This window comes from Archocentrus centrarchus, unplaced genomic scaffold (assembly GCF_007364275.1).
Source record: "Archocentrus centrarchus isolate MPI-CPG fArcCen1 unplaced genomic scaffold, fArcCen1 scaffold_24_ctg1, whole genome shotgun sequence".
Classification (NCBI taxonomy): Eukaryota; Metazoa; Chordata; class Actinopteri; order Cichliformes; family Cichlidae; genus Archocentrus; species Archocentrus centrarchus.
Window position 1 is genome coordinate 965508 of NW_022060254.1, and position 18527 is coordinate 984034.

At 40.6% G+C, this 18527-nt stretch overlaps 1 protein-coding gene across 2 annotated transcripts in view; it reads right to left on the reverse strand.

Annotated features, from left to right (window-relative positions):
• peli3 (pellino E3 ubiquitin protein ligase family member 3) overlaps positions 1–17315 on the reverse strand; it is a 48074-nt gene extending 30759 nt beyond the window's left edge. For both annotated transcript variants that reach the window (XM_030723271.1, XM_030723270.1), the window contains exon 1: positions 17123–17315. The gene's annotated coding sequence lies outside the window, so the exon portion shown is untranslated. The remainder of the gene's footprint in view (positions 1–17122) is intronic.
• Between the last annotated feature and the right edge of the window lie 1212 nt (positions 17316–18527).

The window sequence follows — 18527 nt, forward strand, 5'->3', positions numbered from 1 at the left end:
GGGCACGTAACCTTTCTTTGTGCTGAAGCCACCCAACTGTTCAACATTACTACCTCCATGAGCTCTGTATTACAGTGGCATTCCAAAGCTTTTAACTGGCATTAAAACATATTGGACTAATACAAACACGCAATTTTCCCATGACAAAAGTCCACAATATGCCAACAAAATGTCCAGTGACAACTATTTAATTAACTGGCAAGTAATTCCAAGATGTATGAAAATGTGCTAAAAAGAGTGGGATCATTTTTGCTTTGAAGAAGTCAAAGTTCAGTCCCTGTTTCTGCAAAAAAGGTTCAAAAGCAGCTCTTAATGCTGAATCCTATTGTTAATCAAAAGTGGGCAGGACCACCTACACGGTGAAATGTGAGTAGTGCGAGAGCAACCCACAAGCTTTGTTCTCTCTTTGAGCAGATTAGATAATCACTCTGGGAACGTAATGTTACTAAAAATAATAATAATAAAAAAAAAAAAAAAAAACCTAACCCATGTTTGGACACTCTCCTCTTCCTGTTTGAATATTCTGTGTCAGCATTGAGGAATGCCCTTGAAAATAATCATTCACATCAACTAACCCACACGGACCACTCCATCAGGGAGTGAACTGCATGGTCGTTATTAGGTTTGATTGAATCTTGTGCATGTGATGTGCCCAGTGAGGAGAATACCTCATCATAATCAGATGAATGATGGCACCAGGCAGATTTAGGCAGTCAGTGGGCATTTCATTACCCAGGCAGACCTGGCTGGATATTGAGCCCTCTCTCACTCTGCTCCCTCATTTGTTTCCAGAGTGAGAAAAAGGAAGAAGAAGAAATGGAGGCCTTCATCCGGGTTGTTGAAATGCTGTCTTGGCTATGGGGCATTTCCAAGAGACTCTCGGCCTTCAGATTGAAATTTGTGAGCAATATTGTTTTTTTGTGTGTTTATATATAGTTTAACCACCTAATCTGATCATCCCAAAACCATTTCAGTTTTCAGTCTGCAAGTTTCTCCTGATCCGCTAACAGTATTTTTAATTTTCCTGACAAGGTGTAACCCCACGATTGGGTGGCTTGTAGAACCACCTTTAGCACAAATAACTTGAAGTAATCATTTTCTGTGTGACCTTTTCGTTTTCTCAAATCATCGTGGAGGAATTTTGGTCCACTTTTCCTTACAACATTGCTTCATTTCTTTGAGGTTTGCAAGCATTCATTCACGCACAGCTCTCGGCTGAGGTCTAGACTCTGGCTGGGCCACTGCAGCACCTCGATTCTTTTATTTTCAGCCGTTCTGTTGCATTACCCAGTTTCAGCAAAGGTTTAGCTAATAGACCGATGGTCTCACCTTCAACACTAGAATACTTTGGTTCACAGAGGAGTTTCATGGTAGACTCAATGTCTGTAGGTCCCCATGGCTGCAAAGCAAAGCTTAAATTGTCAGGCCTCCACCAGCATGCTTGACAATTAGTCTGAGATATTTGGTTTTTGATAAACATGCCACTGTGCAGTATCACCAAACACCTCCTTAAATCTTGTCAGCTGCCACACGGTTGTAAATAATCTCTCTCACTGTAGCACGAGAGACTTCAAAGCATTTGGAAACCTTACAGTCCTTCCTCTGAACGCTACAGACCAGCACCTGGCTTCTACTCACCTCTTAATGCTCATGAAAGCAGTAAGGGTGTTTTAGTTTTTCCACAAACTGCTTCCCCCTAAAGATCAGACTTTTCAGACCTCTTTAACATGTCCTGATACATCAAAAATTTGAATTTGAACTTTTTTTTTTTGTTTTGTTTACACATGACTGTACATCAAGCTATAAAACAGGACATTATAATTCCCACTAGCTGGCACAGAATACTGACATACAGGTATGCATCAGATGTGAAGTTTGGGCCAGCCTGGGCATCATATTTGAGATACCGCAATTGTGTGCAACACATAGAAAACTGACATACCAGAGTACCACGGGGAAAACTCAGTTTTCAAACAAAGCAACACAAAGCAGCTTGGAATGGTTAATCCAAGTATAAAATGCCATTTCCTGTTGCCACAAGGTGGCGTTATAACTGTTGTTAAAAACTGTCATGCAGATGGGTTCAGACTTTATCAAACATAAGACGTTTGCGCTGAATTGGACAGCGTAAGTGCGAATTACACCACGTTAATTTAACGCAAGGGGAAAGACTTATATTTCCTACGGATGAGCTCAAAAAGACAGTGTGGAAAAACGGTGTCAGGGCTGCCTCGTCCTTAGATGACTGTTACATTACAATGCTGCGCTGCACCCAAAGGATCTACTGCCAAAGTCTCAGAGTCCAGTATTCATGCCTTGACAGGTCAGAGGTGTTTCAGTAGCATGAGACAGCCATTCACAATATCAGGTAAGAATATTCTGTCTGTGTATGTGTAACAAAACTGTTGAACCAAGATGTATGAAATAATTAAAAGTAGAAGAGGGAGGGCCTTTTAATTTAAAGATAGTTTAATGTGTTTAAAAGCATCAAAGGTCCTTTGTAATTCTCTCACTCCCTGCACTGTAAATGATCTAAGTGAGCAGAATTACCAGGAAGATAATCTATAAATGTAAAAGAGAAATGACTGGCATGGCCGGATGAATGAATGTAGACTATAAGGAGGAGGAGATGGAGTGTGGGAGGTGGTAATTCAGAGGAGGAAATAGAGGAGGAGGAGAAGAACAGGGAGAGGCGTGGGAAACGAAGGGAGTGAAAACAAAGACACAACAAACCTTAAATGATGCTCTGTGGATGATACAGGGAGGAGAGAGAGGAGCAGGGTGTGTGTGTGTGTGTGTGTGTGGGGGGGGGTTACATGTGTGAGCGAGTGCATGCGCAGAAGTGTCAGGCTTTGGCAGGATGATTGATTGCCTGTTCTGTGCCACACATTTTCTAATCAACCCACAGTCACATCCTGTGGGTGAAGAGAGCGCACAAGAAGAAACAAAGAAAAGGTCTGACAAAGGAAGACAAAGGAAGACAAAGGAAGGAGAAATTAATAGAGAAAGGGGATGCAGTCCAGAGCAGAGTGCAGCGTCTGGAGGGTCTCAGGTAGAAATGGGTGCAAACACAGTTTTACAAAATAAAAACTGCATACTGCAGACGTATAATACTCTTTATGACAGTATTTTGACATAGCAGCACTGTGCCCACAACAAATATCTAACTATACAATTCTTAATGTAGTACATAAAGCAATGAATAAAGCATCCAAAATCATCTGCACATAACATAACATACATCCACATCTCAAAGAATAATTCAGGTTCATTGTTTTCTGCTTCATTATTGTCATCAAGTTACTATGTAACTCATCAATAATGAAAACTCCACCCATTAAAAGATAAGAGGTAAAAAAAAAAAAAAAAATAGCAAGAAAACTGAAAAAAATAATATAAAGAAAAATTTTATCCTCTTTGATTTGTGATGCGAGGTCACGGTGACCTTTGAGAACCTAAATGTTTGTTGAGCTACGACAAGAAAACCAGAGTTTAAAGAAATATTCGGCAGCGTACCAGCTGGAGAACGCAGAGCGCTTCAAAACCTAAGAAGAACTGAAGAAGACGCCAGCTGGATGAGAGCTGAAACATCCTCACATACAGGAAACCGGAGCTGGCCAATGAAAGGTCATAGCTGCAAATGAAAGAGGACAGCAAAATCTGAAGCTGCAACTCGGGGATTCACGGATGCTCTGGTACAAAGCAGCGGTGCATGATGTGCAAGACACAGGAATATGTTAAAAGACATTAAAAAGCTGATGATGCTACTTGGTAAACTACTGTAACTAGCAGTGCTCAGTCACAGTAACTTTACTGCCAAACTGTCAACAACAAAATTGTAGCAAAAGTTACAAAAGGGGAGGTGTGTAAGAAAACACTGAGCATTGATTTTTATGTTTTGAATTATATATATTTTATAATTGAAAGGTTTGTTTTGTTTAAATCTATAGTTCATGATTGCACAAAAAAGTAGATACAAATGATCAGTTTCTCCTCCTAAGGTGAGAATAATTAACATAAACTACTCTGAAAGATTTTTTTGAACTCTTGAGGACCTTTGTTATATGATTTTATATTTACAGCATTTCCAGATTGATAAGCTCTGCATTCCCCTTAACGTTTGTGCTTGTGCTTCGTCCTTAAAGGCCACAGTACATTTTTTCAGTTGTGTAACAGTCTTATGAAATATGGGAAAGCATATTTTGTAAGGCAAAAATTTCTTCCAGCTTGTTCTCTTCACAGGCAAGTATTCCATCAATTCATCCATGTACAAGTTACCACTGTTTCTCTACAACATCACTAAATATTGATTATATTTAGGCTTTTTGACAGCTTAACAAATAGGCAATATCAAGATGGACACATTTCAAGGCCATTTTTCACTTCATTTAAATATTATAAATGATTAAGAAAACACAATTAAAAAACTATCAAGTTAAGAATATAGACGCTGACTTGTGTTTTTCTTGGATGTCTGTGGTCCTCGTTTCTTGTTTTATTCTCCACTCCAAGCAATCGCTTTCTGTGACTCCTCACTGCAGAGGCAGGGCGAGTGTGTGTGTGTGGGAGAGGGAAAAAAAAGTAACTAGAGACAGAAAAGGAAGAGCCAAATTTGGCTCTTCCAGAAACAAATGAACAGAGAGCTAAATATACTCCAGTGACAAATGAACTCTGCATTGAATTATGGCCTCATGACAAAACTCATCTCATAATTTCTCCTCTCAAATCCATTTAATAAAGATATTCTACCTGCGTCCTCGCACGCGTTCTTAGTCACCAGAGTTGAGGCTAATAGATCCGTTATTGTCACCTTAAATCCAATTAAGCTGTCAAAATAAGAGCAGATATAATTTTAATCATGTACCTGTATTAAACATCAATTCAAACATGTAAGGTTTTGTTTTCTGAGAGCGCGGCAGGGAGCCACAGAGCATGTCTACTGTGCATTATGTAACAGCTTATACTGTACAAATCCTACAAGCCAGTGTTATGAACGATTACCCTCCCCCGCTAACAAATCCAGCCTCCACTCTGCATTTTTTCACTTGTCTCTTTCTGCTTGCATTGGCTATCATTTATTTTTTATTTTTATATTAGCTTTTCGTTAATACAGCAGCAAATATAACCTGGACTTAATCTAAATGATTGAGAAATAATTTATATGTATACTAACACACACAAATCTCATGTTGACCATCTAGCATGCAAGGCGGGAATGCCTCAGCACGAACAGAAAGCAGAGTGTGTTGCTTGATTGTTCTCCTCCCTGATATGTAGCCTTGATCACATGTCTGTAAGATTGTATTCATATTAAGTTATTATACTATGTTTTGCCTGGAACATGATGTCGTTGCAAGGCGAGCTCGACAAGCTCGTGAGGGATGGAACCACATGCTTTTGCCAGGTCCAACCACAACACAGTCAGGTGTCCTATCCCTTCCTGGGCTGCTAAACAACATTGCTAAACAACAAAGTTAGCAGTTTTGGGAGCGTTAAGCAGGTGAAGTGGGGCAGTGAGCAGCAGTAGATTACTGCTTTAAGAATCCCTTTAAGGAATGCATTGATTTAAGTGTCAGTATGACCATGCAGTTTAAGAGGAAAGTGCAGTGCATAAGTACATTAGCAGGAAATGTATAAGCACAGGCTGAAGGCTTGGTAAGGCTTTGTTTTGATAGTAGAGTGTTGATTTGTATTGATGACATGATGCTATCCTGAAACATTTACTTATGGTATCTTCAGAAATATCACAAGATAGAAAAAGATACATGCCTCGTTCACTAGCCAGTGATGCTAAAAGTTGCTGTCCCCGTCTCACATTCTCTCTCTCTCACACACACACAATTAGTTACTTCTCAGTGGAAATTTAACAGTCAAACCACTTAACCTGCCTAAAAGGAGTGATTTCCAGCGTTAAGATTTCATTTAGCATCTGATGACAAGCCTTGCATTACTCCCAAAAGAAATAAGGGAGACAGAGACATTGTTGCCACAGAAACCTGGAAGAAGACACTGCAGCATTTGCACAGGGCTTAATTTGATCTACTTGAGATTGCAACCACCTTCCACTTGATGTAATTAAACCAAGAGATGTGACAAATTAAGTTGATGGTGAGAAACGAGGCGCCTGACATAACGGCAGATGATAGTAAATATTTTTAGTTTTGAAGCAAAGGGAAGATTGGGAGCGAACAGTATTACCGGGTGAGCCTGTAAGAGCTCATGTCATGTCAATGTAGTCAAAGATATCACAGATAATTTGACTGTGGCGTTGTGCACTCTGTGTTTGTGTATTGCAGTGTGCAAGAGCAAATTATTAATGAAAACAGAATGCAGTGACTTGCAAATGTCACAAAGCCACATTTTATTCACAATAGAACAAAAAATATATCATATGTTTAAAATGAGATTTTATTTCATTTCATGACTTTCATTTTTAGCTCATTTTAAATTTGATGGCAGGAATACATATTAAAAAAAGTTGGAATGGGGCAATGAAAGTCTGGAAAAGCAAGAGGCCAGAGGCAAGCCTGCAGGCCTCCTGAAATTGCTGAGACGGGGGCCAGTCCCGGTGGCGGTCCTCCGATGGCAGACCATGTTTGTCGGCTGAAGAGTGAAGGCAGTCAGGCCAGAGAGGAGGCCGTAGCCTCTCCTTACATGTGTTGTCTAAGGCCTGCAATGGGTGTCTACCGAGTTCCGAGGCCCATCTTTCCAGACAGCAGTCTCCCAAAGAAGCTGGAGGCCACGAATTGGTCTGGCCTAACCCCTTAATGGGCTGCACTGATGGGGTGAAAACGGACCATACTGTGGCCCTGGCTCGAGATTCTGGCTCACTGTCACTTTGCGAAGTTGGCTCCACCTGACCTCCAGCAGGTCCTGGGGACCTACACCCTGCCCCGGGCCAGTGGCCCGCCAGCTAACCACCAGAAACCTTGACCTCCATCTTCACCTTCATCCAGTTCAATTCAATTTATTTACAGTATACAGCGCCAAATCACAACAACAGTCATCTCAAGGCACTTTATTTTGTAAGGTTAAGACCCTACAATAATACAGAAAAAACCCAAAAATTAGACGACCCCCCTATGAGCAGCACTTGATGACAGTGAGAAGGAAAAACTCCCTTTTAACAGGAAGAAACCTCCAGCAGAACCAGGCTCAGGGAGGGGCAGCCATCTGCATCTCCAAAGACTCACTGTCATCAGACAGGCGGTTTTCAAAAGAAACCAGGAAGCATAAAATTAGGTCATATACCTCATACGCACACATCCGTTACATACAGTATGTTTCTCTACAGACTGGGCCCTGGTCTCTTAACTCCCCCTCAAACCTGAATCCTTGGTCCACTTTTCCTCACTGTCACTCTCCTCAAGTTCACTGTCCTTACTGTGGGGAGGAGTGAGCCTAACTGCTCAATCATGTTCTTTACACCCATAAAATGTTTGTGCATCCATTTCCATAGTGGATAGTACAGGAAAAAAGTTATATTAATAATAACTCTGCATCCTTGCACATCCCCATCCATAAGAATGTTATTGCTCAAACAAATGTGGGTTAAATGCACAATGCTGGCCTGTGGCAATGAATGAAAAACTACCATTTTAATATACAAGTAAGGACAAAAAGCATGTGTACTCAATCAAATATGCTTCTTTACATATTCATGCATGTATTCAAGCCTGCTAGCAGTGTCCAAAAAGGACTGTTCACCTAAAATTCATTGGCCACACTTCTCAGACTTTGTAAACTTCAGATTTACTTAAAAAAAATTGTTAAGGGACAAAGTAGTTGTTTGTTTCTTGAAGGCAACACTCTGCCATAGAGGGCACAAGTGTTGGAGATTTAAAAGACCTAAAAATATACATCTGTTATACTCATTTGCTGGCAATTTTTCTTTGTTTGTTTTTTGATACAATAAAAAAAAAAGACTTTTCTTTTATCTTGCTCAAATCTACAATATATAAATATGCAGCACAGATAACTGTGTCATTAAATAAGAAAAATGTGCAATATGCTGCTCCTTTTATGCACCTTTGACTGAGAGTGTTGCAGCTCTGCTTTTCATGTTTCCTTCTTTAGTCCGTTAAATCATAAAAAGCATTATAAAATGAATGCTAGATTTACAAAGATTGTATTTATGAAATAAATCAGGAAGAAACAAATAACAGTACAACTTTATATTCATTGTTCAGTGAAAGTTTGAAAAACAGAATTCGATGCTGTTTCCAGGACATGCAAGATCATGACATCTTGAGTGGCCGGGGTACTACTGCCCACTGGAGCCATATGCTAATGCCTGGCTGAAGGAAGCTGTCAATCCTCTGACTCCCACTCAGAGCAATCACAGAGCCCTTTAAAGAGGTGAGGCTAACTACGCAACAATCCACTCATAAACATATCAGCACAACACGCTGTCTGGTTGGTAGCTGAAATAACTGAAAAAGGTGTTTCAGGTGATGTGGATTAGTTATCTGATAGTTACAGACATTGCAATGTCTCATAATCAGTTATATGTGTAAAGAAAATTAGCTTTTACTGTCTTACACAATTCAACCTTTGTCACAGAGAGGAGACGTTCGTGTTTTCTTAATAAGTTTATAAAAACAAGTATCTCCTCGTCAGTGTGAGCAGTTTTGATTAGCCAAAGATTCTTTCATCTATAACGCACAGAGTTTACTGCATGCACTACATGTGCTGTAAAATAAAATCAGACCAGTAACATCAGCTGTTGTTACTGTAGCTCATGTAGCACAATGGGTTTGGGGTTTAATTTCTTTTGCGCCTTATGTTGCATTTGATGGTTTTTAAATGATTTCATTATGGCAACCAGAACAAAAAACATTATGCTTGTAAATTATTAGAAAAATAAAAAAAATAAGGTGCATTTCTACCCATTTATTAAAAAAATTGCAAATGTGAGCAATTTCTTCACTTATCTTTCTTTGGATATATTTGTTTACATTATTCTAAATGAGGAAGACGTTTGTCCCGTTGCAGGGCTGAGGATTCATGAGTTTAGGACACCAATTCCAGGCAAAGTCTTCGTTTTGTTTAGGATTATGTGAAATTGGTGATTATTCAGAAAGCATTTCAAAAAGCTCCAGCAGAGTGTGCTGGTGTTATCAGTCTTTGAATTCCACCATATACACGACAAAGCTGGAAATTCAACAGGACAATATACCAACACTCATAAAAACTTTTCAGATCAGATTGTAAATGAATTCATTCTTATCTGAGCATTCCCTCCATTAACTGCTCCCCCAGTCAAATGTGCTTATAAGCAGCAACATATTGCACATTATTACTTACATAATTCACAATTATCTGTGCCCATCTTTCACAGTTTATGTGAATAAAATACTTTACATAATAACAAATATACTAAAATCTGAATGAATTAAGTCAATGATGCTATTTTTAATTTAAATTGGTTACAAATGGCTAATGAGAACAGACCCCAATCTAGAGAATGAAGGAACCTGAACAAACTTCACACTGAGTCAGCTCTATAAGCTGCCACTGAGACAAACTAGGTCAGATGTGCTTCATATTTATATACAGCATAATCTGTTATCAAGTTATATGGCTCACCATTATGTGTGGGGAATCTCTCCTCTTTGCTGTGAGCTAAAACAATGCTTGGGTCATGAATTTGGACTTTGGTGTCCTGTGATGTCTGGCTGCTGAATATTTCGCGTCAGCATGCTTATGAAGCCTTGTGCAGCAGCAGTGACTAATGGGGGAGGGGGCGTAAGAGCATCGCAGGAAAGTCAACTAGCAAACATGACTTAGCTTAACTTAACATTTCCTCCTGCTGCCCTTGCAGCTCTAAATCAAATGTGTATGCAACTAATAAGCTAGTTAAGAGTGAGCGTCTTTAAACCAGTCCAGCACAAAGTGACAATGGAATATGGACATGAAGCCCTGCCTCTCAGTGGGTTAAAAAAACAAAACAAAAAACTGTGTGAACTAAAAGTCATATGGTAAATGGACTGGTCCTCATATAGAACTTTTCTACTCTACTTAAGCAATCAAAGCATATATGATTGAGACATCTGTCACTTTGTATTCTTCTATACATTACTGGCCCTCCCCTCCTCCATCCCACCTCCTCCCGTTAATATGTGATTCTCACCAACGTCCCACCACCAACTACCACCTATTCAAAGTGGGCAAAATGCACCACAATGAAATCCAGAATTCAAGCACTCAAGCAAGGACAGAGCAACAAGCAGAAACAACAACAGAAAATGTAGTGGTTCACACCGTGGGCAATGATGCTATTTCCAGGTAGCCCAACCTGGGATATGACTCCCCAACACCAACCCAGACCACCCCCAGAACCTATAGTGAGTCCTGTGTTGCTCTATGTAAATATAGTCATTATAAATCCTATGTGTAAATGTGTGCCAGGCAAGTGCTGTGCATTGAAAGAAGCGAGACAGGTGAGGTACAGTTCCACTCTACGGGAGACCAGGTGGGCAAGGGAAAAAAGCCAACAACCTCCCCAACCCCCCACACAACACCATCCCACCCCCACACCCCAAGGAGGTCATAGCCCACAGCAGGCTCAGAGGACCAACCCAAAGATCCACCGAGAGGCAGAAACCATGGTGACAGGTCACTAAAACATCCACAATCAGGTCCAGTCACCAGAGTGTGATGAATGCAAAAGACCAGACGAACAAGGGAGGGGGTGGAATCAAGCATGCCAGACACCACAACTTGGCCCCATGCATGCAAACTGCACAGATGCCAGCCTCTGTCAGGCAAAAAGCATCCATGTTCAACCCATCCCAATCTCCCCTAAACCTCCACATGTGAGACCAAGCAGCACAGCCCTAGGGCCGCCCAACAACACCCTGACAGGAACAAGGCCCCAGGACCTGCCACAGTGCAAATGAATCCACCGCCAATATGCATCCACCATGGCCATATAGCCCCCATTGAAGCATAGAGGTCCCTCCAGGATCAAAAGGAATAGAAACCCCAATTAAGTCATGCTGGAGCTCCTGGAGTGACCAGTTGCTACCTGCAAAGAAAAACGCTGAGTGAACCTGCAACAAAGATTAGAAGAGTTCATACAGAGCACTCAATTTGTATTCATAATAGCAGTGGCGATAATGTTGATCGCACATGTAAATCAAATCAATAGTAATAATATGCTTAGATAGCAAAATTAATAGCATTTTATAATAGCATCATATTCGCTGACAAGCAAAAATCAGGATTCTAGAGTTATATTTAATGAGTTAATGAATGAAGACCACATTTCAATAAAGCAAGTCCTTCTGTTTTTCAGTCAGATACGCTTTCCCTTTATATGCGTGTGTTCAATCAGGAGAATCAGCCAATGGTTATTATTAAGTGATTATTTAGCTTTGCAGTTAACAACTATAGTTTTCTCAGCAATGGATAGAGCTGTGAGTGTAGGTGTAGCTTGTTTGGTTGGAATTTGGTTTAAAGTCTATAAAAAAAAACATTAAAAAAATACGGGTAAAATGCAACACTTGCAAAAAGGACAAAAGATGAATGCTGCAGCAAAAAGTTATCCTGCAGATTTATCGCACAGAGCGGTAAAATTTTAATTCCAGTTAATTATTTTATTGCTGAGTGTGTTCTCAGTGCTGCTGTTCATTTCTAAGTTGATGGTTGCATATTAGAGCTCAGAAATGTTAAACTGGATATATTTAAATATTTAAGGTTACTGTCCCACAGCCTGATAAAGGAGATGAGGAAATGGTTATAGCTTCTCAGCAGATCAACGTGAAATCAATCTGATTGATTGAACAGGTATTCTTTGTGTTCTGTGTTCTAATAGCTGCAATTCCAGCAGTGTAAGAGACTTACCAGCAGATTAGGATCAAGTTTAATAACATTTTATACATTTCATAAATCATCATATTAATATATGGGCATTCCTATGACAATTGCAGCATACATTGTAAGCTTAGTTCAGTGGTTTTAGTAAGGTTCAGCTTAACAAGCTGTTTAGGATCATATATTAATGCTTATTGAACAATAAAACTGTTGTCGAATAGTCTGCAGCCAATAAATAAATAAATGTAACAATTTTTTTTTGTAGAAATAGAAAGTTGCATCTCAGAAACACAGACTTTAGATCAGGGGTGCCCAAACTCCTGATCTGCGAATTGATGTCAAAAATAACATAACATACAATTTGTCCCTTTAAGTTACTTTTTTGACATTTTGACAGTTCCCTCCAATTAAGAGGGTTAAGCAAAATGTCAAAAAAGTAACTTAAAGGGCCAAATCAATTTGCGGACCAGAAGGGGGTGGGGCCGGAAGCGGCCCGCGGGCCGCAAGTGTGGGCACCCCTGCTTTAGATGCTATTGAAAAACGTCACACCTTCCTACTCTCCTGCAGAGTTCTGAGGGGTTTTCCGGGTATGGTGACGCCTACTGACCATTCAATGAGAACTGATTGGTCAAAATCTTATCTCACATTATCTCACTGAGTGAATTACTTCATAGCAGTAGTGAGGAAAAGCGAATGCAAGTGAATGAGCGTGATTATTATGGATACAAGATTTTTTTTTTCCTATGAACATGCTGATGGATATCAGCTTCGGTGAGAAAAGTTGTGTTTGTGATGCACATGTAGTGACCTGTTATGTTACAAGCTGGTTGGATGTGCTTGAGAAACAGACTATTTTATTGCTTAAAATAGAGCTGATCACAACTTGTGGACATCTGCTTTACCGGCTGATTGCACCGCTTGGTACACCCGACCCTACAAGGAAGAATTAGCGTCTGACTTCAGCTTGTCGGTCCAGTGAACCAGTGCACCTGACTCAAACAGGCTCTCCTCCACACAGTCTCTATTTATAAGGTGCTCTACAAACCCAAACATTATGGCTAGCAGGTGGATTTTCCCATTTCAATGCAGCTAGCCATCAGAGAAGAACCACTTATTGCTTAAGACCCAGAATAAAAGTGGACAGTATGACCTTGTTTTTTTTTTAACCATAAAAGTGAGTGCTGCAGCATGGGGAAGTACAAAAGTCACCACTTAGACTGCTTTTTATTTTGCTTGTTTTACGCACAAATTTTTAAGTTCAACTTCACAAATGTGATCAGTTTCCCTTTCAAAAAGCTTCCCATGTTTTCAAGGCCAAGGCATGCTCCTGATGAGATGGTGGACTGCATCCTGAGGATCTCCCAGATTTGGATAAAGCTGTGAGCCACTATGTACTGGTGCACTGGATGCACCAGTACATAATGTTCCAGTGGCTGTCAGTTGGATTCAGGCTGAGGAAATGTGAGGGCCAGTCAATGTCATCAATCTCTTTGTCATCCAGGAACTGCCTAAACACTCTAGCCACATAAAACCTAGAATTGTTCTGCACCAAGAAGAACCCAGGGCCCACTGCACCAGCTTAAGACCTCACATTAGGTCTGAGGATTTCATTCTGGTCCCTAACAGCAGTCAGGGTACTGTTGGCAAGTAACTTTATTTGTACCCGAGAGTAAATTTGTTTTGCAGTGCAGGGAGCCAGCTCATAAAAATGTTACATGATAGGAACAAAACTGCTTTTATAACGTTGGTTTTACACGTGGGCATTTGTGTCCTGAGTCCTGTAGTGTCCTTTAAAGATTGATCCAGATATCCTCTGTACCTGTCTGGAGTACAGAGACTCTGGATTTAACTGCTTACTGGACCACTTCACTATTCGGTTCAGGTAATTCTTATTTTTAAAGAGACAGATTATCAAACCAGGCCACCAAGCAAAAAGGATAAAACAATTCAATAAAGGCCCAATCAATCAGGGTCATCAATGTTTTATCAATATTAAAAGATGACAGTTTTGAGGCAATGCAGACACTGGTTCTGCATTTTAACTATTAATCAAACAGTAATAGTTAAAAATTGTTTCTAAAAATGCAGTTTTGACTAACAAACGCATTCTAGCTGCTGAGATTAAGCAAGAATTCAAAATCTCTGTAGGTTCTCAGTCATCCAGGTCATAGTAGTCTATGGGGCTTGAAAAAAGGCGACTGGACTTCTTTTTGTTTCTTGAAGACGTTTCACCTCTCATCCAAAACGCTTCTTGAGTTCTCAAACCAAAAGGTGGAGAGACCCAGGTATTTAAACCCCTGTGGGTGTAGTCCCCTGGAGGTGGATGTGACCCTCTATTGTTCATCCAGTGAATAAAACAAACACATGAACAATAGAGGGTCACATCCACCTCCAGGGGACTACACCCACAGGGGTCTCTCCACCATTTGGTTGAGAACTGAAGAAGTCTTTCGGATGAGAGGTGAAATATCTTCAAGAAAATAAAAAAAAAGAAGTCCAGTCGCCTTTTTTCAAGCTCCTGAGAAGAATTCAAAACCACTTCCAAAATATGGTAAATGGACTGGTTCTTATTTAGCACCTTTCTCCTCTACGTTGAGCACTCAAAGCGCTTTATACAACCTGCCTCATTCACCCATTCACACAAGCACTTCTTTCTACAGTTAAGAGCTATCTAACACTCACACACATTCATACTGTGACGTTGCATCGGAGAGCAGCTTGGGGTTCGGCATCTTTGCCCAAGGATACTTTGGCATGCATCTGGAGCAGCCAGGGATTTTTCAGGTAACCAGTCACATGTTAGACAAAGCAGGACTTTTCACATGGGTAACCCAGAAAATTCAGAAGCTTCTAATGTGATAAAAGTCATGAAAAGTTCTAAAGCTAAATAGATTTAGGCAGTTTTGCCATCTAGACCTATCCTGTGAACAACGCAAAAACAAAACCAGTGAAAACTGCAAACTAAATTAAACATTAGAAAACTCTATGCAAAATAAATAAATATCCCGCATAGGAATCAAACCCAGTGTCAGTCTCAGAAACGTAATGCTGTACTGCTAATAGCATTAACATAGCGGCCGGTGCCCCCTTTAGTTTCAGTACAGCAGATTTTCTGCTCTAACGGCAGTAAAAGCAGAAATGTAACCCATGAGTGTATTAAACTAAACAGAAGTGTGTTTTATTGCAAATAAATCTAACTTATTTGTAATATGATGGCAATGTCTCTTGTATTATCCGGCACCTGTAGCAAAGATTTAAAATAAGCTTCCGAACAGGATTCATGTTACAGAAGTCAATAAAGTTGTGGTCACGGTACGTCAGCGTCTAGCTAGCGCTACAAGCATTTTTTTTTAAAGTGGTACGGTAATTCCAAATGAAATTTTTCAAACAATGTAACAAATATTACTAAATATAAACTGTTTCTATATAGTTTGAACCACGATGTGTCTTTCTACCTAAACGTACAGCTGCTGTGTGTTCCCAGAGAGAAATAAATTAATGTGTTATGAGTTTACTCTGAGAAAGCAAGTAAAATATAAGAAGACAGGAATAAAATATGAGAGGTTATCTTCAAAAGGTAAAGACTGCTCAGCTAGAGTCACCTGACAAACTGGAAATCTGATTCTTACATTTACTATTCTAAATTATGACCGGATCAATGCATCATACATGTGTTGTTGAAGTTATCTTTGTGTGAAATGTCTGATACAGTTTAGAGCAGGCCAAACTGGTTAGTTTACAGTACTATGGTAAAGTGGGCTGGTGCCGAGCAGACTCTGGTGCTCTTTGTCATTTTAATGGTTGCATCAAGAATCGTAGTCACCGATAAATTTAATATTATTAGATTCACTCACTTAATTGTACTGTTTATACTGGTTTACATCTTTTAGAAGCTGGAAATCAGCCATGAGAGCTCATATAGCATCTGCTTACATCCCGTGGAATCCAGCTGGTCACAAAGATCAACGAAGAGCAGTAAGTCTCAGAGCAGCAGCACAAATCAGCTAATCATAGCCTAAACACTGAGAAAAATCTAGTGGCGCTCACAATGCAAATTATTATGTGACTCTTGTCTAAGTGATTCTTTCCCCCCCACAGTACACTACCTACATCCGATCTCAAGGTTCCCCCACATTCCAAATCCCACTTTAACCCATCGTTCTTTAAAGTGAGACTAAATTTCTGTCATTTCTACATAATTGTACTTTTTAGAATAAATAACTTTCATGACTACATCATGTGCTTTCGTGCAGTAGTGGATGTCAGTGCCAGTAAGATGTGCTTTGAAATAGTTTGGCTTCACATCTGCAACCACCAGCAGCCTCCTCCTAATCACAGCACTCAGGCTCACCAGGACTGGGAATACACAGACCTGTGTGTGTGTGTGTGTGTGTGTGTACTGTCACTTCCCAGCAAGCTACAAATTACTCATTACTCAGCAAATGTAATAATGTTGCATCATGAATAACATGGAAGCACTGCTACTTTTAAAGCTGCGGGCCATTTTGAACCATCCCACCAAATCCTCTCCTCCTGCAAGCACCCTGGAAACGTCTGGAAGCTGGGAAGTGTCACATGGAACTGTTAATGCGCCAGAAAGGCTTGATTTGCGCTACAAGATGATTCAAACATGGCCTCTATCTCCTCTTCTGATGCCTTCTGTGTTTGTGCGGATTGCAGTGGTTTGCATCTTTTTCAGGCCACGCTGCTCTGTGGATGGATGTGCAGGACTTCTGTCAAGACATCATGGTTGTAACCTGATCGAATATGACCATATAAACAGGCCCCACGCAAGAAAATAAGACATCCACGCAGAATGCATCATCTCTCCCTCTCGGGGCTTAACAACCTATCGTGCAATTTCTGACACACAAGCGCAAGCGTCTGCACACAGGGGATTCCTCCGCACAACACAAGCTACATACTGCGAGCTCACACCCTCCTTACGCAGAAGCACACATTACCTACTACACACACACATACACAGCAGCAGCGGGGATGTAGAGGTAGCCTATATAATAACAGCCAAACTAAAACCCGCTCTGAATCACTCCCGTTAGTCGGACATCACATAAATCTATTTACCTCATAGAGACTCACGTCAGGCTTAAAAAGGGCGATAAAGTCAACAATCCACGAATTAAAAGGTGACTTCAATCTCCATCACCTCCCCAGAAGAGCAATAAAGCATAAAAGAGGCCAGCTGGCGTCTCCTGCCATCTGCTCCTTTGTAGAGGAAGCTGCTGTAAGAAGAAAGCTGTAAGAAGGACAGGTGATGGGAACATTGGGATAAACAGGCCCGTACCCGCTGATGTTTGCCAACGGAGGTCCGGTACCGGCTCGGATCTGTGCGTAATTCCTCCTGTTGATGGGAGTCTTCGCGCGGGCTTTGTCAGTCGCCGCACGGCCTGGGAAGCGTAAAGAGGTGTGAAGGAGAAGAACAGGAAGCGCAGAGCATCGAGAGCGGCAGCATCGCCTCTCTTCCGTTCACGTTACACCGGAGCCTGAGTCACGTCGATTCCTCCCAGATATAGCAGTAAACAGCCAGCTGTCACGCCTACGTCTCTCTCTCTCTGTCTCTCTCTCTCTCAGTTCAGTTGGCATGGCAGTTTCTGCCAAAGCACCAAAATATCATTTATAATAGAATGAAAGAACGATAATAGAAAAAAAGAATATAATAACACAAAGGTCGATACATGTCAGTTTTTCAATTAAATTCATTTCAGCATTCAATATTAATTTCAGCTCAATTCCAGCATGCTCATTTTAAAACTCTACTTTGTGTGTGTGTGTGTGTGTGTGTGTGTGTGTGTCTTGACTTATGTGTTGACATATGTGTCCTGTCTCCCTGGGTTATTTTTTCATTTTGAGATGTCATGTAGCTCATTGAAATTTAGAATGAACAGAACTGAACGGGTTAAAGTTTACTGAACGATTTCCATTTTAGGTGGAAACATATCCATGTTCTTTTTTTCTGTCAGCTGCCATGATTTTTTTAAGTCTCCCTTGTTCAGTTGCTAGAGCCTGTATTTGGTTAGGATCTGTCTTTGACAGTTAGGAGATATTGTGCCAGTTTATAATCATAACATTTTGATCTGGTTTGGCTTTTAGCACCCCCAGTCTTTAAGATAGGCTTCTTTGCATCATGTTGTAATTTTATTCGATTTTTATCCTGAATGGTGTTTGGAAAGCAGTGTTTGATGGGGGGGGGGGGGGGGGGGGGGGGGCAGTTAATCTCATCACCAGGGGGCGCCTTTCTGGGCTCATCTCTTGGGTTTGGATGTCTTTGGAATGCAGAGATTTAAGGTGATTTCCACAGTGTGTCTTTTCTCCTGTCTACTTCCCCTCAGCCCCAACCAGACACAGCAGATGGCTGCCCCTCCCTGAGCCTGATTCTGCCTGAGGTTTTTTTTTCCTTCCCACGGTCACCAAGTGGTTGCTCGTAGGGGGGGTCATCTGATTGTTGGGGTTTTTGGAAGGGTTTGTAGGGTCTTTACCTTACAATATAAAGCACCTTGAGGTGGCTGTTGTTGTGATTTGGTGCTATATAAATACAACTGAACTGAACTGAATTAAAAAGTTTGAGTGCTCTCTTTTTCATGTTAATTATGAGTTGGTATCTCCCTACACAATATCTTACTATTTTTTTTATATGGTGTATGTGTTTGTTAATTAAATTATGAAGGGTACAATGATCAAGCATAATATTA